The sequence below is a fragment of the Stenella coeruleoalba genome (assembly GCF_951394435.1).
Source record: "Stenella coeruleoalba genome assembly, chromosome: 14".
Lineage (NCBI taxonomy): Eukaryota > Metazoa > Chordata > Mammalia > Artiodactyla > Delphinidae > Stenella > Stenella coeruleoalba.
In genome coordinates, this window is record NC_137160.1 from 33,448,117 (window position 1) to 33,473,561 (window position 25,445).

The following is a 25,445-nucleotide window of genomic DNA, read 5'->3' on the forward strand; positions in this document are numbered from 1 at the left end:
CCTCCTTCCTCCCCTTTCCTTCCCCCTCTGGCTCTCCCTTTCTCTCTTCTTTCTCCCCTTCTTTCTCCCTATCTCACCACACCTTCTTTCCTTTCATTGTTTTCCACTGACAGCTACTAAACAAGCAACCTCTCCTGCCTCCTTGGGGAATGTGTACAGCTGCTCCCTGCTGTCCTGAGGCCTCAGTATCCATTCATCCTTCCCTGCTGAAGGAAGTTGCATTTTTATTGGCCCTGAAATTCTTGGCAAAGAAGCCAATAAAATGGAGATAACAATTCCCAAATCCTAGTCTGCAGGAAAGCTTTGCCTTGTCAATGAGAGATTAAAAAATAATGGCTAGGGCTTTGGTAACACTGGCTGCAGCCAACTTTAAAAAGTCCATATCAGACCATTGGGGCTTTTCTTCTTTATTTTTAAGGTTTTTTTTTTTTTTTTTTTTGAGGGAGGAGTTTTTTTTTTAATGACTCTAATCCTCCATAAGGCCTTGGATTTCCCTGATTAAATTTTATGGTTTGGAAATGAAAGGAGAAAAGTAGGCACATGGTTGTTGACTCCTGAATTTAATCATCAAAGAGTCCCCTTTGCGGTCATCAGATTACAATTAGATTGCACTTTGTCAAAAGCAAATAGAATGGTTATATCCTAGAGTTCAAAACCTGTGAGAGATTTCTGTTCCCCAATTCCCTTCCAGGGGCTTGAGAGAGGACCCTGCACTACTGGCCACTTTTCCCACTGTGAATTTAAACGTCTCCAGAGCACCAGGTCTTTGGATTAGCATTTTCTGCTCAACTGCTTACCCCCTGGATGGGTGAATGCCATCTCCTCTTACAAGTGTCCTGTCTCTCACTATTATGCAAGTGGTTACAGATTCTGAAAAGAGACAGTTTTTTTTTTTTTTAAATTGAGTATAGTTGATTTATAATAGTGTATTAGTTTCAAGTGTACAGCATAATAATTCAGTTTTGGGTTTTTTTTTTTTTTTTGCAGGTTATATTCCATTATAGGTTATTACAAGATATTGGGTATAATTCCCTGGTTAATCAGTAAATCCTTGTTGCTTATCTATTTTATGTATAGTAGTTTGTATCTGTTAACCCCATACCTCTGATTTGTTCCTCCTGTCTTCTTTGTCCCCTTTGGCAATCATTATATGTGGGATCTAAAAAATAATACAAATGAATATATACAAAACAAAAACAGACTCAAAGACATAGAAAACAAACATGTTGCTTTCTTTAATGACTATAAATGAATCCTGCTGACAAGCTATCAGGAGGAAATAAGAATAGGTGAAGTAGGAGCTTCCCTGGTGGTGCAGTGGTTGAGAGTTCGCCTGCCGATGCAGGGGACACAGGTTCGTGCCCCGGTCCGGGAAGATCCCATGTGCCACGGAGCGGCTGGGCCCATGAGCCATGGCCACTGAGCCTGCGCGTCCGGAGCCTGTGCTCTGCAACGGGAGAGGCCACAACAGTGAGAGGCCTGTGTACCGCAAAAGAAAAAAAAAAAAAGAATAGGTGAAGTAAAAATATATTTTTTATTTGTGGATGGGGATTGTAAAGTTTATTTCTTTACATTGGTCAAAAAGCCTGATACACAATGTCTTATCTCCTTTCAAGTCCCAGATTCCTCTCCTCCAGGAATTCAGAATTCTAACACCCAACACCCTCTCTTTCCTCTCAAGCACACAGACAGGCCACATAAGAAACAGGGATGAGTAAGGAAGCTGGGATTAGGCAGCTCGAGTGAGCAGTGGGAACTAAAGACCACAGGAGATGCTTGGCTAATGAGATACCACCACCAGTCAGCTCCACCATGACCAGGCAAGAAGGAAGACCCCAGTGTGAGGCCAGAGCTTCCAATGCTTTCAAGAGAAGCTAAAAATCTTGATTACTAGTACACAAAATCTCTCACTGTTTCAATAGGGGCTCTTTTTTTTTCAGCACCATGCAGGCCAAACAAAACCTACTTGTGGGTGAGATCTATGGGCTACCATTTTGTGACCTTTGATCTGGAGTAAGCTTTATTTGCAACGATTCATTTGTCACAAAGTTGTCTATATTTTTATTTAAATATTTCATATATTCAAATGTCCTCTCTCATTTATAAGATCCTTTAAGGTAGGAAATATGTTTTTCCTCTTATACTTCGCAGAATATCTTTTGTAGGATTGGATCCAGAATTGATTCTCTGCTAAAACAAAACAAAACAATAAAAACCACAGCAAATTGTGTGATTAGAAGCCTGGAGTACACTATTAAGTGATCTTTATGTGGTACACTGAAGGACAGAGGGGTGGTAAGAATATGATTTTCTATAGCCTCTGGTGTTCTCTTCATCTGTGAACTTTGGAAATCTAGTCCATAATTATTAGTTTCGAACTCTCCTTTAAGAGACATTCCCTGTAAGTAAAAGTTCTGATTTCCTGGCTTGTGGATCTTCAGGCTACTACAGTACATCTTCCACTGCTGTTCCATATAGCAGTACTTTCCTAGAGCAGTAGGCACTGGAATCACCTAGAAACTTATGCCACATGCCCAGGTTCATCTTGACAGGCCTAGAATGGAGCACAGGGAGCTATATCTTGAAAAAACTCCCCAAGTGATTTTGCTGCACCCCTGGGGAGGAGGCCAACTTCCAGTGTCTAAACCATAGCTTCATGCTTTCTTGGGAAGAGGCATTGTGGGTTCCCGGCTTCTGACAATCAGAAATGAACTACCTAAAGGATGTGGTCTCCTTAGTTCTCCCAAATGGGTAACATACAAGATGAAATTCCTAGAGTGGCTTTAGCTCCTCCTATTTCCTGCTTCCACCCCAACACTTAAGCCCTGTTATACACATTTGTCTGCAGTAGCACAGAGCCCAATAATTCAAATGACAAACAAGATGATGTGGGCTGCTTGTGTGTGTATGTGTGTACCTTGAATTTTTTTCTGGGTCTCAGTTACCTAAAACAGTCATCTGAATATTAACAAATATATATATTTAAAAATTTTCACTGGGAAGTTAGAATTCACTTTCCTCCCCAACTGCCCGAGGCCAGTTTATTGTCTCCAGGCCCAGTCGTGTTCGCATGCCAGGTGGCATTAATTTCTGTCTCCTTTGATCTTCTACAGTTCACATGGTTTGCTTTATATCATCAGTTATGCCAACTACTTTGCAAGTCACCTGGGGCACATGGAATGTCTTATCAATCACTGCTCTTGCTTGCTTTCTCTCTTTCTCAATATGTCTGTGCCCAACAAAGTACTCTGCACTATGCAGATGCTCATTAAATACCTGTTTGTTTGGTGGATGTTTGCATGTGATTGTTGTTGTCCCTTCCAAACATGTAGAGATAGCCCATGGTTTCTCACAGGTGCTCAATAAGTACTGTGAATAGACACCCTCAGGCCATTGGGAAATGTAGAGGGGTAGAATTTATGGTATCCTTTATTCAGAGCTGTGGGATAAATGATACCACGATCACATGGTGGGTCAGCAGCCTCACAGCTATTGGAACTAACACCTCCACATTTCGTGTTCCCAAGTTCTTTCCCTACAGCTGGGGATAAAAGCATTGGCTCCAGTGTCAGGTGGTTCCAACCTCTTCTTACCTCGAACAAATCACATATCCTCTCTGTGCCTCAATTCCCTTTTCTATAAAGTAAATTGAAGTTTCTTATAGAATTTCATGGGAGATCAAATGAGTGGATGCATATTAAGTATGTGGCATAGGACCTGGCATTTAGTAAGCACCTCGCCAGTACTGTTATTAAGTACCAGATTTTACCAGGCTCTGTGTTAGCCTAATCCCAGCCCCTGAAATTTCCCCTTTCCTTTATTATTATCTCTATTCCACCTTGCACTTAATTTCAATGCAATACTTTGCTTTTCTTGCCAGTTCCAAAGCCCAAAATGGTGTGTTCCGCATGGTATAACTGATTATTTCAGAGAGGGAGCCTGACTTCAGGGATCAGAAAGACCCACCAGGATTAGGTGCCCTGAGTTAAGTGGCTGATAGAGGGAAAGATTCAGGGAAGAAATGCCCTTGCTAAAACATCAGACCAAGGGAATGAAACACCAGAGCCGACAAAACCACTGGTCAAGTTTTGGGGTCAGGTCAAACTGAAGGGAAGCACCTCAAGCCATGTCACAGGTTTGGATCCCAGATGGAGTTGCTCTGTGGACCTGGCAGCCTGAATCTAATCCCTGCGGTCACTCTATAGTTGGACAACACCTGGAGAGTCTCAGAGGGATCAGATGCAAGGTTTGTTGCCTGGTTCCACCCAGCCTGGTCAACTGGTCCCAGAGAAACCTTTCTGTATCATGGAGACTATTCAGTGACTGATAACTGGTCAGACAATGGCCTCAAAAGTTAAACATTTACATTCCATGAAAATAAAATTTGAACTATCTCCCTTGACATAAAAGGCTCTGCAAGATAGGCCTTACTGATCTCATGTCACGCTACTTCTTCAGAGACTGTACTCTGGTAGAATGAATAACTGCTCGGTCTGGAGCATGCCAGCCTCATGAGCCTTGACACGGGCTTCTCTCTGCTGGAGCTCACCTCTCCCTCTTACCACCTCTTTGGTCTCTGTTAAAACCTCTAAAGTAAGTAAAACCCTTCACCTGTCTCTGCCAAATCATTCTATTTCAACACCTTCCTTTTAGCCATTAAGCAAATTCTATCCCAGTTTGTAAATATATATATATATATATATATATATATATATTATTTGTCTCTTCACATTTTTTTCTGTTACCACACTGGAATAGAAACCCTATAACCAAAAATGCAGGATCCGCTTTATTCACCATTGTATCCCCAGAGTATAGCCTGGCTCTTAGTGCTCAATTTTAATGATGAGTGAATAATTTGCTTTTTTTTAATATCAAGAACTTGGAACTATAGGCACTGTATCAGCTGGGAAGGTACAAAGGCATCATTCTGCTCTCAAATCTTAACTGCTTCACTTATGCTTCTTGTTTGCCTGATTACGATGCACAAGGTCAGTTAGCTGAGGATGTTGCTTTGTTTAAGGGAACACATCCAATCAAGGCAGAATGCAAAGGGTATTTCTCTTAAAAAAGAAAAAATCCAGTCTAAGAATAAGATAAATATTTTTGAGGAAATGGCAGCAAATTATCTAGATTTTCAACTTGAACTCCCTAGTTCCCTGAAGATCTTTTCCCCTTAGCTAATGGATTAACTTTAATGGCCCGCCATAAAGCAATAGCAGCAAACTTCTTGGGTGGTAAATGTCCAACCTTCTTTTCTAAAGACACCGGGGGAAGGAAATCGTGCTCTGAAATGGAGCCGGCAGTTACACTTGCTGGGCTAAGAGTTACAAGGGCCGTCTAGCCTCCTGCTTCAGGGCAGAAGTTGGTTACCAGCTGGGCTCAGAAGAGATTGCTCCAAGCCCCCTGCCCTGACATTGCACAATTAGGTTCATTTCAGTAAGGACTTCTGCCTTTTTTTTCATACCATTCCACACTGGCTACTACTCTCAGAGGCCAGATTCTGGGCTGGATGGACCATTGTTCTGTCTCCACTGGGGCAATCCCTGTGCTTTGATGGCCTTAAACAAACTTGCTGGGAGATAAATGGGATTCTAAGAGGATTTTGAGATAAATTCTCACAGCTATGAAGATAAAAAAACATTTGACTCCAGTTTTGATATAAGCAGTGGTCCCAAATATTTAAAGTAATTTGCTTCATTTATTTTCTCAAATATCTCTGTACATGATAACAAATGCAGTTTGCTCTGCTTGGAGCAATTTCTCCAGTTGGTCCTCAGAGGTTCTTCACTAGGGCTTCCGTAAGCTGATTCATCTGTACAAGTGAACATAGGTGTATTTTCTTCTTTTGGATGCTTATTCAATCCATGACTATTTTCCCTCCTCCAATCTGTACTGTGAATTTAAGTTAAAATATCCCTATCAACACATGGTTTTCAGCATGTGCTATTTAATATGAAAACCAGCATGGAAAACCAGCTTTTTGCTAAGTGAATTTTGTTAGGTACTTGAGGCCTAAGTGACACCAGAATTTTAAGACAAACCATAAAAGGTAATTGGTTCTGGTTAACTTTGCTTTGAGATCCTAGGTTAATTAATTCACTCCCCAAATGGGTGGGTACATATCGTGTGCTGGTGCTGTCAGTGTCTGCTCTCACTGAGATGAGATGGCATTCTAATATCAGAAGACTGTCATCCACTCCTAGGGCTACACCCAAGATAAATGAAAACATACATCCACACAAAAGTGTTTACACAAATGTTCATGAGAGCATTATGAGAAATAGCCCCTTTTCCCCAAAAATAGAAAACAACCCATACACCTATCCACTGATGGATAAACAAAATGTGATATATCCATACAATGGGGTATTATTTAGCAAAGAAAAAGAAATAAGTACAATTGACCCTTGAACAACATGGGTTTGAAACCTGTGGGTCTACTTACACGTGTAATTTTTTTTAATAGTAAATACCACAGTATTACACAATTTGCATTTGGTTGAATCCATGAATGCAGGACCAAGGATATTGAGAACTCGCATACATGGAGAGTTAACTATAAGTTACATGCAGATTTTTGACTGTTCTAATAGTTGGCAATCCTAACCCCCACGTTCTTCAGGGTCAACTTTACTGATATATGCTAAAGGATGTTGAATTTTGAAAAGATTATGCTAAGTGAAAGAAGTTGAATGCAAAAACACATGTATGATTCTATTTATATGAAATGTCAAGAGTGGTCAAATCTACAAATCTGTGGTAGGGACAGAAAGTAGGTTAGTGGTTGCCAGGGGCTGTGAGAAAAAGAAATGTGGAATGACCGCTAAGGGGTATAGGGCTTCTTTTGGTGTGGGGTAAATGTTCTGAAATTAGATAGTGGTGATACTTGCATAACTTTGTGAATATACTAAAAACCACTGAACTGTACACTTCAAAAGTGTGAATTTTATGGTATGTGAATTATATCTCAATAAAACTGTTGTAAACAGTAAGATACTCAGTAAGCAAGGAAATAGATAGCAGAAACATTAGGTAGTGAAATAAACTCCATGTAACCAGATGGAAAATGACCTGGAAGGAGATGCTGTTTTGGATCGGGGGTCAGGAAGGACATCTCTGAGATGACATTGATTTGAGAACTCAACAGGGAAAAGGGTCCTGTTATGTGAAGCTTCTCGAGGAGGTGCATCACAGGAAGAAGAAACATAATTAGTGTATTTAAAGCCTGCAAAAAGGACAGTGTACCTGGAGCAGAGTGAGAAGTGGTGAGAGAATGATTCAAAATCAATTCAGAGATGTAGGCAGAGGCTAGATCTGGCAGAGCCTGTAGAATATGGCCTGCTTTAACGGGAAACCACTGGTGAATTTTAAGCAGTGGTGAGACATAATCTTATTTACATTTTTAAATAGACAACCATTTGTGCTGTGTGGAACATGGATTAGAAAAGCAGAGAGTGGCTAGGAGTTCTTGCACTATTCCACATCAGAGATGAGGTGGCTTAGACCAAGATGAGAGCAGATAAATCAGGCAGGCCGACCTAGAAATGTTCAGAGGTAGAGCTGATGGGATTGAAATAGATTCATGATTCAAAAAGATTTTATTGGCTGTAATAGAAAGCTAAACATACATTCACAAAGACAAGCACATGATTTTCAGAGCAGCGTTGTTACTAATAGCACCAAAAGAGAAACTGCCCAAATGTTCACTAACAATAGCACAGCTAAGTACATTGTGGGGTATTCACACAGCAGAATACTATACTAGCAACGAGAATGAACAACTGTTAAGGGAAAGAAACAAGACACCAGACTCTATTTAATATTATCTCATGTATACAAAACTGGAAAACTGGTTCAATCTACAGTGTTTGAAGTCTGAATAGTGGTTACTCATGCTGGGGTGGTGACAGTAAGAGGGCCCAGAGGCGAGCTTCTGGAGGTGTTGGTAGTGTCCTTTTTTCGGTTTTTTTTTTTTTTTTTGAGTGCTAGTTACATGGGTTGCTCTGTTTTTGAAAATTCATCAAGCTGGAGACTTGATTTTTCACTTCTGTGTATGTATATTCTACATCAATATAAAGTTAAATAACGAGCCCAAATTGGCATGTACATATTTATGAGGGATTTTGATATTTCTGATTCTAGACTCGAAAAGTACCTGGAGTTAAAATGACTTGAATCTATAGCATGTAGACAATATTTGAGAGTTCTTATCTTGGTATGATAATATGACATGGCTACCAATAATATCCTGAATGTAGTTTTGGCTCCATTAATAATGGAGTGCTATGCCTTTTGGGCATTGTTCCTACATTTCCTCAGCCATCATGACCATCTTCCTTGGTGCATACATTTCTAGGCTTAGGGACCTTCTTGTGGATATTTTATAAAGGACTCTTGATTTGGGAATGAGGCTAATAGTTTAATACTTTAATTTATTAATCTATTTATTCATTTGTTTATTTCTTTTATTCCATTTAATAAATTATTACTAATTAATGAGTATCTACAATATGTAGATACTGTGTTGGTGCTATGGAGACAAAGGTAATGAAGACATTGTCCCAAATCTCAAGACAATCCTATTTTCATATAGGTGAGACAGGTAAATGAATAATTATATTACACAGTGGTAGAGGGCAATCAAGTCCAGTGTTCATGTTAATTTGATATCATAAGGTAATAATATCTAATAATTAGAACCCCTTCTGCACTCTATGATTTTAATATTTTATATTTGACTTACTCCTGGGTTGGGGGATTGGGTTAACTATTATTCCTCCCATTTTACAGATGGGAAACTTTTGGACAAAAAGTAAGGAATTTATCCAAGGTCACCAAACATAGGTGATGGTTGTTCTCAAGGCTTTTGCCTTGAAGTCCTCACTGTTCCCTGGAGAACAGGAGGCCTTCCCAATAACTCTGAGCACCTCTTATCTCCTTGGAGACAAATACACAAAACAGTGTATTGATTGTTTTATCAGTTTCTAGCAGATAAGAATTGGTGCTGAGAGTAATTCAAAGTATTAGCTCTTCCCTGTGAGGCAATTTATTGTGCTTGTGACAAGGCAGAGCCTAGGGAACCTAGAGATTCAGAGGGTTTTATTGTAAACCCTTGGAGTCAACAGAGTCTTCTGCTCTTTAATGGAGACAGATCAGGGCTGCAAACATGACAACCTACTGCTCTCACTCTAAGCATGGTTTGGGATTCCAATTCCACTCACCAAGAGACAAAACAGGAAAGAAATTGTAAGTAAGGCTGACAATAGTTCTGGGTTTTAAGGCCATTTGGGCCCAGGGGAGACCATGTCTTAGAATACTGTTACTTTTCTTACCAGATTCTTAGTGACCTTTAATTTTTATCTTCAAGCAGAATATTTCTCAGACTCTCAGTTTAAAAACTTTCTGATCAAAGGCATAGTATGAAATAGCCTTATTGAGTGGTACTCTGGTAAATTGAAATAGAGTAGGGGATTAGAGGTCTGTCTCCTAGGGTCTCATCTTCCCACAGTAGACAAGTAGGTGGTACAAATGTGGGTTCAGAGCTACTGCTAGGTTTCATGGAGCTCAAGTCACAAACCACTGTAAACCTAGTAATTTAACAAGCTTTAAATAGTCTTGGAACTAGTCTTCTGTCTATTAATTCTAAATATTTTTTTTGTTCATTGTTCTAGACTCTCAAAGCACATTCATATACTTACTTTGTCCATTAGCTACCTTTCAAATAAGTATCTGAATGCTATGCTTTATATACATTATCTCATTTAACCCATTTCTGGCCTCAGCTGCCAGGGCAGGGCAGGGTGCCTCAAGCCAGACTGGATTTAGGGCAAGCTCGCTGGTCTCAACTTAGTTGCCCTCTGTGTCACTCTCTCAGGCAGAGAAGGAACTCAGGACATCATTCCACAAGCCTCCTTCTGACTGACGTTATCATGTCGCAGAGTATATCTTGTCGTGACACTATAGGTTGTGCTGAAAACCTGATAGGGAAGATCACTTGCCTCCCAAGTGTGGGGCAGGGGAGAAGCTTTCCAACCTCAGAGTCACTCTCCTGGAATCAGACAGCTGACCTCTTCCTGGGGAGGATCTTAGGTAGGGGATTGCTGAGCACAGAGTCTACATCTGCCGTTCTTTCATCATCCCTGTCCCCAAAGACATAGACTTCTCTGGTCCCTTGTCTTTCCTATTTCACCTTTCACAGGGTTCTCTCTCCAGACTCCTGGGACTGTTTGGTTAAATGAAACACAAAACATAAGGGAATTCCTGTCAGGAGACATTTCCTTAGGCCATTCTATCCCTCACCTCGTGTTCTCTACAGGCACGTCACTGCCCTGATGCCTCAAGAACCTGGCCAGTAATTCCCAAACTTTAATACAAATCAAGGACTTTGGGATTTCTTATATGTGCTGACATCAGGATGTCTCCATAGAGTTTATTTAATGCAGTAGATCTGAGTTAGAGCCCAGGAATCTGCATCTTGAATAAGGATTCTGCCTCTCCTCTCCCCCGAACTCCCCAAACAGGTGATTCTTAGGTATGATTTTATAATTTATGTATTTTAACATCTTTATTGGAGTATAATTGCTTTAAAATGCTGTGTTAGTTTCTGCTGTATAAGGAAGTGAATCAGCTATATGTATACATATATCCTCATATCCTCTCCTTCTTGTGTCTCCCTCCCACACTCCCTATCCAACGCCTCTAGGTGATCAAAAAGCACGAAGCTGATTGCCCTGTGCAATACAACTGCTTCACACTAGCTATCTATTTTACATATGGTAGTGTATATAAGTCCATGACACTTTCTCACTTCATCCCAACTTACCCTTCCCCCTCCCCATGTCCTCAAGTCCATTCTCTACGTCTGCATCTTTATTCCTGTCCTGTCCCTAGGTTCTTCAGAACCATTCTTTTTTTTTTTTTTTAGATTCCATATATATGTGTCAGCATATGGTATTTGTTTTTCTCTTTCTGACTTACTTCACTCTGTATGACAGACTCTAGATCCATCCACCTCACTACAAATAACTCAATTTTGTGGCTTTTTATGGTTGAGTAATATTCCATTGGATATATGTGCCACATCTTCTTTATCTATTCATCTGTTGATGGACACTTAGGTTGCTTCCATGTCCTGGCTGTTGTAAATAGAGCTGCAATGAACATTTTGGTACATGACTCTTTTTGAATTATGGTTTGCTCAGGATATATGCCCAGTAGTGTGATTGCTGGGTCATATGGTAGTTCTATTTTTACTTTTTTAAGGAACCTCCATACTGTTCTCCATAGTGGCTGTGTCAATTTATATTCCCACCAACAGTGCAAGAGTGTTCCCTTTTCTCCACACCCTCTCCAGCACTTATTGTTTGTAGATTTTTTGATGATGGCCATTCTGACTGGTGTGAGATGATATCTCATTGTAATTTTGATTAGCATTTCTCTAATGATTAATGACGTTGAGCATTCTTTCATGTGTTTGTTGGCAATCTGTATATCTTCTTTGGAGAATTGTCTACTTAGATCTTCTTACCATTTTTGGATTGGGTTGTTTGTTCTTTTGATATTGAGCTGCATGGGCTGTTTGTAAATTTTGGAGATTAATCCTTTGTCAGTTGCTTCATTGGCAACTATTTTCTCCTATTCTGAGGGTTTTCTTTTCTTCTTCTTTATGGTTTCCTTTGCTGTGCAAAAGCTTTTAAATTTCATTAGGTCCAATTTGTTAATTTTTATTTCCCTTTCTCTACGAGGTGGGTCAAAAAGGATCTTGCTGTGATTTATGCCATAGAGTGTTCTGCCTATGTTTTCCTCTAAGAGTTTTATAATGTCTGTCTTTACATTTAGGTCTTTAATCCAGTTTGAATTTATTTTTGTGTATGGTGTTAGGGAGTGTTCTAATTTCATTCTTTTACATGTACCTGTCCAGTTTTCCCCGCACCACTTATTGAAGAGGCTGTCTTTTCTCCATTGTATATTCTTGCCTCCTTTATCAAAAATAAGATGACCATATGTGCATGGGTTTATCCCTGGGGTTTCTTTCCTGTTCCATTGACCTGTATTTTGGTTTTTGTGCCAGTACCATATTGTCTTGATTACTGTAGCTTTGTAGTATAGTCTGAAGTCAGGGGGACTGATTCCTCCCCTCTGTTTTTCTTTCTCAAGATTGCTTTGGCTATTTGGTGTCTTTTGTGTTTCCATACAAATTGTGAAATTTTTTGTTCTAATTATGGGGAAAATGCCATTGGTATATTGATAGGGATTGCATTGAAAGTGTTTCTTTTATTTTCTCCATTCTATTTCCAAGATTTTGTATCATCTTTACTATCAATACTCTGAATTCTTTTTCAGGTAGACTGCCTATTTCCTCCTAATTTGTTTGGTCTGCTGAGTATTTCCCTTGCTCCTTCTTCTGCTGTGTATTCCTCTGTCTTCTCATTTTTCTTAACTTACTGTGTTTGGGGTCTCCTTTTCACAGGCTGCAGGTTCGTAGTTCCCATTGTTTTTGGTGTCTGCCCCCAGTGGGTAAGGTTTTTTCAGTAGGTTGTTTAGGGTTCCTGGTGGAGGGGACTGGTGCCTGTGTTCTGGTGGATGAGGCTGGATCTTTTCTTTCTGGTGGGCAGGACCACATCTGGTGGTGTGTTTTGGGGTGTCTGTGAACTTATTATGATTTTAGGCAACCTCTCTGCTAATGGGTGGTGTTGTGTTCCTGTCTTGCTATTTGTTTGGCATTGGGTGTCCAGCACTGGAGCTTGCTGGTCGTTGAGTGGAGCTGGGCCTTACCATTTAGATGGAGATCTCTTACTAATTGATATTATGTGGAGCCGGCAGGTCTCTGATGAACCAATGTCCTGAACTTAGCTTTCCCACCTCAGAGGCTCAGGCCTGACACCTGGCCAGAGCACCAAGACCCTGTCATACACAACTCAGTATAAAAGGGAGAAAAGAAAAAAAAAGAGAAATAAATAAAATAAAATAAAGATATTAAAGTAAAAAAATTACTAAAATAAAAAATAAATAATAATTTTTTTAAAAAGAAGAGAGCAACCAAACCAATAAAATATCCACCAATGATGACAAGCACTAAAAACTACTAAATAAATCAGGACAGAGAGAACCCTAGGACAAATGATAAAAACAAACCTATACAGAGAAAATCACACAAAGAAACATACACATACACATTCACAAAAAGAGAAAAAGGAAAAAAATAAAATATGTATATAAGGAAGAGAGCAACCAAATCAATAAACAATCTACCAAAGATAATAAGCTTTAAATACTAAACTAAGATAAACATAAAACCAGAAACAAATTAGACACAGAAAGCAAACCATAAGTTTACAGTTATTCCTAAAGTCCATCACCTCAGTTTTGGGATGCTTCATTGTCTATTCAGGTATTCCACTGATTCAGGATACATCAAGTTGATTGTGGAGATTTAATCCACTGATACTGAGGCTGCAGAAAGAAATTTCCCTTTCTCTTCTTTGTTTGCACAGCTCCTGGGGTTCATCTTTGGGTTTGGCCCCACCTCTCCATGTAGGTCACCCTCTGGAGTCTGTTCTTCACTCAGACAGCAAGGGATTAAAGGAGCAGCTGTTTTGGGGGTTCTGGCTCACTCAGGTCAGGGGGAGGGATGGGTATGGAATGCAGGGTGAGCCTGAGGTGGCAGAGGCCAGTGTGACATTGCAAGAGCCTGAGGCACGCTATGTGTTCTCCTGGGTAAGTTATCCCTGGATCACGGGACCCTGGCAGTGGTGGGGAGGGGAGGTGTGGATAGTGACCTGTGCTTGCACCCAGGATTGTTGGTGGCTACACAGCAGCATTAGCATTTCATGCCCATCTCTGGTGTCCACACTGATAGCCATGGCTTGCGCCCATGTCTGGAGATCATTTAGGTGGTGCTCTGAATCCCCTCTCCTCGCACATCCCAAAACAGTTTTCTCTTGATTCTTAGACAGTTCCAGACATTTTCCCAGACTATCTCCCTGTTAGCTGTGGTGCACTAGCCCCCTTCAGGCTGTGTTCACACAGCCAACCCGTCATCTCCCTGGGGTCTGACCTCTGAAGCCAGAGCCTCAGCTCCCAGCCCCCACCCTCCCCAGCAGGTGAGCAGATAAGCCTTTCAGGCTGGTGAGTGCTGGTCAGCACCGATCCTCTGTTCAGGAATCTCTCTGCTTTGCCCTCTGCACGCCTGTTGCTGCACTCTCCTCCGTGGCTCCAAAACTTCCCCCCTGCCCACACCCCCATCTCCATCAGTGAAGGGGCTTCCTAGTGGAGGCCTAGAGGAAACTGTGGAAACTTTTCCTCCTTCACAGTTTCCTCCCAGAGGTGCAGGTCCCATCCCTATTCTTTTGTTTCTGTTTTTCCTTTTTTATTTTGCCTTACCCAGGTACGTGGGGAGTTTCATCCTTTTGGGAAATCTGAGGTCTTCTACCACGGTCTAGTAGGTGTTCTGTAGGAGTTGTTCCACATGTAGATGTATTTTTGATGTATTTGTGGGGAGAAAGGTGATATCCACGTCTTACTCCTCCGCCATCTTGAAGGTCCTCTCTAGGTTTGATTTTAGAGTCATACTTTGAAAAACACTGTTAGGTCCTGGAGAGCCACTGCCATTACATCTGTAAGAAGCTCTCACTGGGGGGAATTTATTGAATAATGTTATTGATGTAAAAATATAGACAAACATTTTATTTCACATAAAGAGAAAGTGTTGTGTGTAAAAGTGAATTTGCACAGCACCACTAGACTTACCATTTCAAATTTAGTGCTTGGATTATGGAATCAAGGTAATTTGATAAAATTAATTATTTTCATGTCTCCTCTCTTCACTTTGGTGTTATGAAGATGAATTTTATATTTTGGAGCCATCTCAGACCACTTTATAGAGAAACTATACAATAGTATTTGACAGTTTGTGGTTGACTTATTCAGAGTCTTTGCTGTGCATGGCAGGGGCAGCCTCAGCATCACTGTTCAAATCAGAGAACAGCAGGTTGAAACGCTGCTTTCCTGGGGGAGTCTCCTGATCAGAACCTAAATTTCCTCCCTCGACCACTCCTTAAGAGTGGAACGTAGACTGAGACCAACACCTCACTTGGCAACTTGGTTAAATTTGTTGACTTTGCAAATAAGAAATATGAATTTAATTCAGCTTTCTTTTCTCAACCGAATAAGTGTACTGGATAATGCAAGCTAACTCTATGAAGAATAACTGTCATCATTATTAAGAAAATGACATGTCAATTTTGTTGACATGTCTTTGCTTTGTCAAAATAATCACTTTGGAGTAGAAATCTAAAAGCTGAGTTTGTTGGGGGTCTCATTACTTCATTGTTACAGTCAGTGATATTACCAGAAGAAAGTGTTTTCTATAGCTCTTGGTTAGAGTGATTCACTCTGCTAATAACAAGGGAGGATCAAAATTGCAGCCTTAGACTGGAATTTACCCTGTGCTTACACTGGATGTTCTATTGCCGGAAGTTGGAAAAGCTAAGATTACCATAAGCTTAATGGGGCCCATTTAATCCATTTCATTTCTTGAAGATAGAATCATCTAAGAGAATCATTTAAGAGATCCATAGGAAATTTCCGTCGCAAATCAGACCCCTTCAGGTAAGGAACTAATGTTAAGTTCAGGTGTAGGACCAGTTATATCATATCATTCTGTTCCTTAGCCAAATTGCTTGCATTTCTGTAAATATCAGGGTAGTGTTGGAAGTACACTTGATAAGGAGTTAGATCCAGAAGTAGTCCACTTCTTGCCATTTAGGAAGTATAATCTTGAGGAAAAGCCTTCCTCAATTTAACTCTTGTTTACAGTAGCAGCATTTAAGAGCATTAAGTTTTGATTCAATAGAACTAGATTCAAGCCACAATTTCTCTTAGGTTGCTTTTGAGAAAATACCTCAAATTCTTAAAGCCACGGTTCTTCTATAAAATGGGGATAATAATAGTAGCTACCTCTCAGTGCTGTTGAAATGATCAAATTAGCCAATATGTGTAATGTGCTCAGAAAAGTGGCTGACATAAAGTAACTTTCAGCAAAATTTAGCTAGTACTGGCTATTTCAGAGGTTATAGCCTCCTCTGTAAACATGGAATAATAAAACCCCCTTGCTTAATTTCCTTTTTGGTTTATAGAAATAAGCAATTACATAAGTAAATGGGTTTTGGAAAGAGTAAAGAGCTGCATCATTGCTATTTTTTTTTTTTTAGTATTAGTATTGGGGCTGCTTGGCAGAAGTAGCCTTGTGGCAGATTCTGTGTATCTCCCCAAGAGAGAAAAATATATTAACTCTTCAGTTCCATTAGGGCCCAAGACAAGAATATGAATACCCAGAAAGCAATGGGCAAGGGAACATCTGATATGAGAATGGCATATAGGTTAGTGTCTACTTGCCACTACTGCTGGAGGAATTCACAGTGGTCCAAGGGGTGATCAGAATGATGTTCCTGTATAGAGAAGAGGGATAAGGGGAGGGCTCAAATGAACAGGAGCCATGGTAAATGACAGATGTTTTCTATGGAGATTGCTGGTATAGATCTTCTTGGCCTATTCTGAGCTCCTACCAGCAAAATTGTGCCATCATAATAGTCTGATTTTCCTTCTCTCTAATTTTCAATTACTACATTTATGCCCCTCCTTCCAAAGTCTATTTCTTTTTCCTTGTCTAGCCTCCCTGAATCCTCTTAATTTGAGGTTTAGAGGAAGTTACCAATACCTTAGTGGGGAAATTAGTCCTGTGTTTCTAGTATTATTAGCAATTTAAAAGCTTCTCTAAGGGTAAAAAAATTCCAAAGACTGAATTAATTATGTTAACATTTTAAGAGATAAGGATAACCAGTTCTGAGTACTTTACTGATGCTGTTCAAATCATAGGCATCCAGAGAGGTCTGTGTTATTTATGCCAAGGACCAGCTTTCTTTAGAGTGGAGGGAAAATGAGAACAGGAGCTTTAGCACTAAGTGAGACTTTGTTTGGGGATCTTTTGTTATTACTGATCAATAAATAAGGTCAAAGTTACTCATTTAAAACAAACTAAACTCTCATGTAAATTCTAGTAAACCTTGCTATGTGACTCATTGCATTTTCCCTCATTCAGAATTCATTTTCTTCCATACCTATATTTGATTTCAATTAAAAAAAAAAAGACAGCCTCCTTAATCTTTCCCACAAACTGATACGGTGTATATCTGAGTGAACGGGACAATTTTCCTTATAAATTATGTATAAAATCCTCAACTGCTGCTTCTCCCTCAGAGGCTCAAAGAAAATTCTACTTCTCTTAGTTTATTTTTTCATGGTTCTTGGGATATTCATTTTAGATTTTCCATTCATTTTTATAAATGTCTTATTTATTCAAGTTCTTCATAGAGGATAGTAATACTGCGCATTGCTGATTGTATTACTCTGGACAGGTTACAATATCTCTTCTGGAGCCAATACACTAATTGATTTTAAAGTTTCTGTAAATGTGAGGAGGTCTTCTTACAACACAGTGAAGAGGGGACATGTGGTCCAGTGGGAAGACCCTGGTCCTAACTGAGCCATGGGACACTTTGATTCTAGTCTGTCCCCCATCCTTCCTCACCCTGAGGATGTCTCTGGGCCTATGTACCTTCATCTACAGCATGAAAACACCTTTACTGCCCTAAGGCAGCATGAGGTAGGCACTGGAGCTATAGATCTCAATGTCTCTTTTAGCCTTACAGTGTAGGGTTTCTTCTAGAAAATTCTTCTGTAGTTCCTTTTGATCTCTTTTAGATGTTTGTCATGATTCTCCTCATAGATACCCTAGACAGACACTGTTTTAGTCAGAATTCTCAGCCACAAAAGTCAGAGATGAGAAGGGTAGCAAAGAGATATCCTTTGCCTTGGTAGCAAAATGTCCTTCAACCATGGTTCGAGGTAATGGGTGACTCTGGAGGAGGGAATCCGGGCTGGTGTGAAGGACTGTGTGATGAATATGAGGAGCTATAGGTCAGTATTTACTGGGCTATCTTCATCTCAGTTTGTGGCCATAGCTGATTTTGCTTTCATTTTCCTCACTGAAATATCTGGTTATTTTATATTTTCTTCATTACCAAGAAACAAAACAAAAACAAAACCTAGTTAGAAAACAAAAACAAAACCTAGTTCTTATAATCAGTGCCTTTTCCTGACTTTCTTGAAAATATCTTTTTGTTTTTAATTCATGAGGTAGATTTTTATATGCTGATGAGTGAGAATTGTTGACTTGGCTGCTGTTTAGTTTTCCAATTCCTCTGAAACAAATTCCAGATCTTAACATTTGTCTTGGCCAACCTCTGTTACTTGCTTTCAAGACATTTCATAACATTAACATTAACATTAACTCCAAGCCCACTTGGAGATGCTGTGCTCTGCTCCTGTCTATTGCCTTGGTCTAGTGGTTCCAAAAAAATCCTGGCTGATTATTTCTCCAAGCTAGCCTGTCTATGAATCCCCTTGTCTCACCCCCACCTTCCTGCAAAAACAAACAGATATAGAGCAGTTGGCAAGTTGTGGCCATGGAAGTTGTGAATAATTTTCCCAGTCCTATTTGAATTATTTGAGGCCAGTAGGGTATAAGACATAACTTTTCATGGAGAATCTAGGAAACTTGAGACCACAGAAATTTGTCAAGTTAATATACTGATTCACAGACATATCAAGGCAAGAAAGCTGAAAAGAGGAGTCTAAGGAAGGTGATTCTAGAGTTGGGATTTAAGGGCCAAGAAGAGAAAAAGAGATGAAGAAACAGGTTTCAAACTAACCTAAATAAACTTGAACTTAAGTCTCAAAGAAAGTCAAAAATCCATTCAGCAGATTTTTTTTGCCTTTCCATGCTAGACAACTCATAATTGTCTTAACTTACGGGGTAAAATGGAAAAAGAGCAAAAGAAACTAATTTGGAGTCTGTGGGGCTACCCCTTCTCCACAGCCAGCACGCCGCAAAGGAGAATGCGAGCCACTGTGCAGATGCCCCAAATTCCCTAGGGCACAGTCCCCACCTGAGAAACAGGAGGAACTTGAATAGGGAGGGAACCATTCTCTGCAGTTCTTTGAGCTCTGATATTCCTTCATTCTTTTATCTTCATGTGCTCACTGTGTGGAGAAATTTTGCAATTGTATTCCTTAAATCCAGAAGTCCTTTTCTACTTCTGAATCTGCAAATATAAACATAGTCATAAAGAGGAAACAGGTTATTCACTTTCCTATGAACCAAAGATGAGAAGAAATAATTTGAGATTCAGTATGGAGGCAGTTAAGTCATATTTTAGTGAAGGTTTTCCTGACAGAATTCCATGGTATGAAATAGATTTTTCCAGTGCAGCTGGAAAACAACAACAATATATGGTTCATCTGCCTGGGACATTCAAGAGACAGACCTACTGAAGGTAGAAAAGTGGAGGAGATGGATGTCCGGGTGAAGGACTAATAATTCATAAGCCCAAGAAAAAGCAAAATCAAAAACAAAAGCCAGTTTCTGAAATATCTCATGTTTTGAAGATGGGGGCCAGTCCTTCTGTTTTGGAGGGTCTGCAGCTTCTCTCTCAGGAGTTGACATGCACATAGTAAGTATTTTTAAATGATGCTTTGAATTTGAATTTATTACCAAAAAAAAAAAAAAGAATCCAGGAAATGTGTCATGGATATCTGAGGCTTTTTGCGGGGCCTCTCCTTTTCCTTTGCAGGGTCCTCTTCTATAGGGCTGCTGGCGGAAGGCTACAGCTTTAACAGCCTCAGGCCGTTTCCTCAAGTTTCAGCTTCTGTAGCATCTCTGATGAATGCGTCTGGACTGGGGCAGGAGGCTCAGTAGCGTAATGGCGCTAACATTTCTCTGCCACATTTTAAGCCATAGCTAGGTGGTGTTGCCCTTTCTTATTTCATGGATTTGCTTTCTCCATTTGTTCTTAGTTGATTAGGAAATTGCTGAACACAGAACTTTTCCTTGTCTATAAATATCACCCAAGTTACGCAGCATGGGGAGAGAGCTGCTATTTGTTTGGTTCACCGACTTCGGGACTTTTTGCAAATTAAAGGATTTGAGGGGATCTAATATGGCCATATCATCAGATAAATCTCTAGGGTCATCTTCTCCCCTCGGTGGTTTCATTTAAGTTAGTGTAATAGAAGGTGTACTCGGGCATCCAAGGACAGGAATTAGTCCTCTCTTAGTAACCAGATGCCACTGCGTGAGGGATAAGCCTCATTTCTGAGTGTGGAGACTTGCTTTTTGTATTTCAGGATTTCAAATTGTTATGCTCTACTGTGCAACACGGTTTCACTTCCTAGAGAACTTTAGAAAAGGAATTGCTGTTTTTTATTGACACTCCTTATCTGACAGATAGTGGGCTTTTGAGATGTATCTGGATTTCACGTTGATATTTGGGATGGATGAAATTGAGTAAGTCTAATGAAAAATTTGTTGCATGTTCTCTGTGTAGTCTCAGGTCTGTATTGGGTTTTTTGAAGATGGGAAAAGTCTCTCTATGAAAGAAAGTTAAAATTTAGTTAGAAGCAAAATCCTACGTATGGAAACCACAAAGTAGGCAGAAGTAGTCACAGAAGCACTTATCTATGTGGTCACAGATGGGAGGGATCACAGAAATCCAAGAAGCACCATGATTAGGCTGGGGAAGTGGCCCCTAAGGAATTAGTTATATTTTACACATTTCCAGCTGATTGACAGCCCACATATTATAAGAAAATAAGATTATCTAAAATTCTGAAACCTGTTTCTAATTGTACCCTTGCAACTAGAACCATTTGAAGTTCTTCAGAAGTTTTATCTCCTTTACAAAGCCTTTGTCTTGAAAAATTCAAATAACTCTGCTTTTTCCCCTTCCTAAGAGTATCTTATGGTTTGTTTCTATACATTTAGGCTTTTGTTTCAAGAAGACAATCTGTGTAAAGCAGATGAATGTTTGACTCATACCAAATTTTTGTAGTCTCCATTATTATAATTTACTAATTTCTTCTTGGTACATTATTGATTGGGGTATTATTTTTGCCTATGCAGATCAATACCTATTTATTATTTCTACTGAAGGAGCAGTACTTTTCTAATCATAAAGAAGTACACAAAAAGTGCCATCAAGGAGTTTAATGGGGAAGGAAAAATAATGGATGTAAAAAAATTGATAGATAAGTAGTTAGCTATTTGAGTAAATAGAGTCCAAAGTGTTCTTGGAGACAGTAGAAAATAGTAAAAGCCATAATGACTAGAGAATTAAAGAATGAAGACTCTGGGCTTTCCTGGTGGCATAGTGGTTGAGAGTCCGCCTGCCGATGCAGGGGCCAGGGGTTCGTGCCCCGGTCCGGGAAGATCCCACATGCCGCGGAGTGGCTGGGCCCGTGAGCCACGGCCGCTGAGCCTGCGCGTCCGGAGCCTGTGCTCCACAACGGGAGAGGCCACAACAGTGAGAGGCCCGCGTACCGCAAAAAAAAAAAAAGAAAAAAGAATGAGGACTTTGCTGAACTTTTAATTGTTGGTAGAATTTAGAGAAGCAGAAGGGGTACGGCATGTGACTCCAGGTTTTAGAAGAGCAGCTGGGCCTGTCAACAGTATTCGTTAAGCATCCAGAAGGCACATTGATGGGCATGATGACAAGAAAAACAAACAAACAGGGAGAGTGAGAAAGGAGCAAACATTTATTAATTAGGAGTTGGGTGGAGTTATTCCCATTTTACAGAAAAAAACAACAACTGTGGCTCAGAAAGAATAATGGCAGAGCTGGTTTCTAGACTGAATTCCTATACCTTTGAAACCCTGCTTATTTTGTCCCCCATGCTGCCTCCCAAGACATTTTGGCACACCCTGTGGACCCTAAAAATAAAATGGTGTTTCAGGTTCAGACAATCCTGCATTTATTCACCTTTGGGACAGAAGATGCCGACATAGAAAATTACCTCACGAGGCAGCCCATTATAGTCAGAATAGAAGGTTAGACAGATTCATGGGCCCAGGGTCATCAAAACAGGTAGGAATTGGGTTGGGCAGCAAGGAGATGGAGCTCAGAGGATGACTTAGGACCAGACTAGATTTTAACACATTTTATCTCAGCCCAGAATGGTGGCCAACACAGGAATTTATGAACTTTAGTAATCCAAGTGTCCTGTACAGAACAGCCAGTCTTGTCTGCTGTTCCTGGTCTTCCAACTACGAGCCTCAGATAAAACCCAAACAAATAAGTTTAGGTAATGCGGGAGAAAGCAGTACACTTAGGAAAAATCCACATGCCCAGAAAACAGATTCTTGAGAGCCTGTTTATCTGCCCTAATCAGGTCTGGAAAAGGGAGGGGATTGCTGTAATGGAAATAAGTAGAATAGGCAGTTTTATGTCTTAAGTATTTATATCATCTATTAAAGATATTGCTATAGTCCCTATTCAGTGATTTGCTGGGCAGTTAAATTCAGACTCCAGTTCAGTTTAAAACCCTGAAGTGGTTGTTTTACATAACTTATGTCACCAGGATTCTTTTTGAACTACAATCTGACCTTCACAGGGTGAGGCAGAGGCTGCAATCTGAGGCCTACCTTGGTTCAGCGGGGCCCCTACAGGAAGATCACCAGGCCTGGTTTCTTCATATTGAAGTGTCAACCCCAAACCCAGGGCTGCATTGAAAAGGCAGATTTATTTGGAGTATCGAACTTGGTTATGTGTTAATGTTAGCATTCATCACTAGACAGCTTTCTATGTGTATATGTCTTGTCTCTACAGTTAGGCTATAAACTTCAAAAAGGTGGGCACACATCCTATGTCAGATCAACTGGGTTAGTTTTTGTGCTCATCAGATCTTCAACAAAGCTTTTCTTGGTTCATTTGTAAGGACAAGAGGTGCGAGAGGTACCAGGAAGAGAAAATGTTATACTATGCATACTTAGATTTTCCTTTATAATTAATCTGTTTTCCTCTCATATCCTCCTTCCCTCCCCAAACGTACATAGCATTCTCATCTACCACATTTAACTGTCTTAGTCCATTTGAGCTGGTATAACAGAATCATAGACTGAGTAGCTAATAAACAACAAATTTATTCCTCCCAGTTCCAGAGTCTAGGAAGTCAAGTCAAGGCTCCGGTAGATTTGGCACTTGGTGAAGGTCTGCTTCCTGGTTCATAGACGGCCATCTTTTTGTTGTGTCCTAAAACGATAGAAGGGCAAGTGAGTTCTCTGGGGTCTCTTTTATAAGGGCACTAATTACATTCACAAGGGTTCTGCTCTCATGAACTAATTACCTCGCAAAGGTGCCACAATCGATACCATCACATTGAGGATTAGTATTTAATATATGAATTGGGGGGGGGGCACAAACATTCAGCTTATGGCATAACTTTATTCATATAGTACATATATACTTTCTTAGCTTTTCACCCCTATCTCTCTGCCTATTCAAATTTCTTTCAGTTGTTTGAGCTGGTGGATATGTGTTGTTTGTGTCTGCTCAGGACCACTCTTTTTATTAGTTGCCTTATTATTAACTGCCTGTTCTCCATCCCATGGGCTATGAGGAGACTCAGTCATATTGCCTCATCCACTCTTGGCTTCAGGGATAAGCATCTGGCCAGGCTGTCATACCCCGGCCCTCTGTCTATGGTACTCTGTTCACAGGATGATCTCACAGCCAGACAGACACAGTAGGCATGCCTCCAAGAGACTGGGTAGGTGGAAACAGGAGAGGGAAGATGTCTTTGTCTCTGGGGTCATAAACATTAAGGACTGTGTGCTCAGAGATTGGACTGGTCCTCTTTCTGTCATATGAAGAGAGCTTCCAGAGAAAGAAACAAACTCTGAGGAAGTGAGTGCTGAGACAGGGATAGAGATGGAGAGTGTGAAAGTGTGACAAAAAATGAGGATATCATTTGAACACTTGGATCCGGACATGCTTGAAACCAGCAATATTCCTGGAGTTTTGGTTAACCAATAAATTCCTTTTTCAGTTTGATTTCTATCATCAGAGACCAAAAGATTCCTGACCATTTGTGTCAAATTTTATCTGTTTTCTCCTTGTAGCCTTCCCTGATTATAAGGTTCCTTTCCTTTTTAGCTTGCTATCTTAATGAAATTCTTTACTGTCTGTATTGAAATTGTCGATGTTTTCTACAAAATCCTCAAGTTCTAGGGACAGTGTTTTCTTGACCGCTTGTCTCAAAAGTCTGGTGCCTGACATGGGGTAGGGTTATATAACAGGTGTTCAATAAAGATCTGGCTGTTTCCTGAAAGAAAGACATAGAAAAGTTAATACTATTTCTAAAGTATTTTATCAGTCTTTCTATGACCTAAGAATGTCAAAATCCACCCCTATAAGCCCTAGAACTGTGTGAAATTGTATGATGATGATGACTGCTCTCCCTTACTTCTTATCCTGCATTCTAGGTTTTGTTTTCTCTCCCACACATTTGCCAGCAAGCTTTGATCCTCATGACGTGATGGTGTCCCTAGATCAGATAGAGCAGGCTAAGCTACTAGCTTCATCCACTGTCACACCAAACGAATCTTACACCTGGGTTATCACACTAAGAGGAGGCTATCCTAAAATTCAAACACAAGCAGAATGAAAACTTGGTCCTGTACATTTATTTGTTTATAATCTAAGGAAAACAATTTGTTTTTTCCTTCTATATTACATTCCTTCCAGATACAAGCACAGAGCTGATACCCACTTTTATGCCTCTAAGCCATGATGTTAACTAACCTTTAAGTGCTGGATTTTAGAGGACAGAGCATTTCACATGCAGAGTTGCCCAAGATAGAGCTGAGGGTCTATAAGTGAATATGTCTTTCATTTCTCTCTTTCCCATGAGTCTCGTGGAAAAGACATTTTTTAAATGGTGGATTGAAGTGTTTCTCTCACACTTTTTAACTATATCACTGATAGGCAGTGAACAAGAAGGGGGTAATTGAAATGTTTTGAAGGCATTTAAAGGCCCCAGAAATGCCTACAAGGCTATTCATGTAATTCAGGAAAACATGTCAATATCTTCTAGATTAATTTTTACATAACACATTTTTACATTTTGGTGCATTTTATTTACTGGCACTCACCATCAGTCACTCCTCCATGCAGTTATACACTTCAGTGATTTGTGTGAAGTTTACTGTTTCAGAGTGCCATTGACTATTTTTATGAATTAGCAGTAATGGTTAGAAATTTACTGTCATATATTGATGAAATCAAGAATAAAGAGGTAAGGCAGTAAGGCAATATTACATAGCTGTTAACAAAGTGGGCTCTAAGTCAAAAAAACAGCCACAAAAAGCCACATATTATATAATTTCATTTTTATGAAATGTCCAGAATAGTCAACTCCATAGAGACAGGAAGTAGGTTGGTGGTTGCTAGAGGCTGTAGGTGAGGAGTGACAGCTAATGAGTAGGGGTTTTTGATGGGTGATGAGATGTTTTAAAATTGATTGTGGCCATGGTTGCACAACTTTAGTGA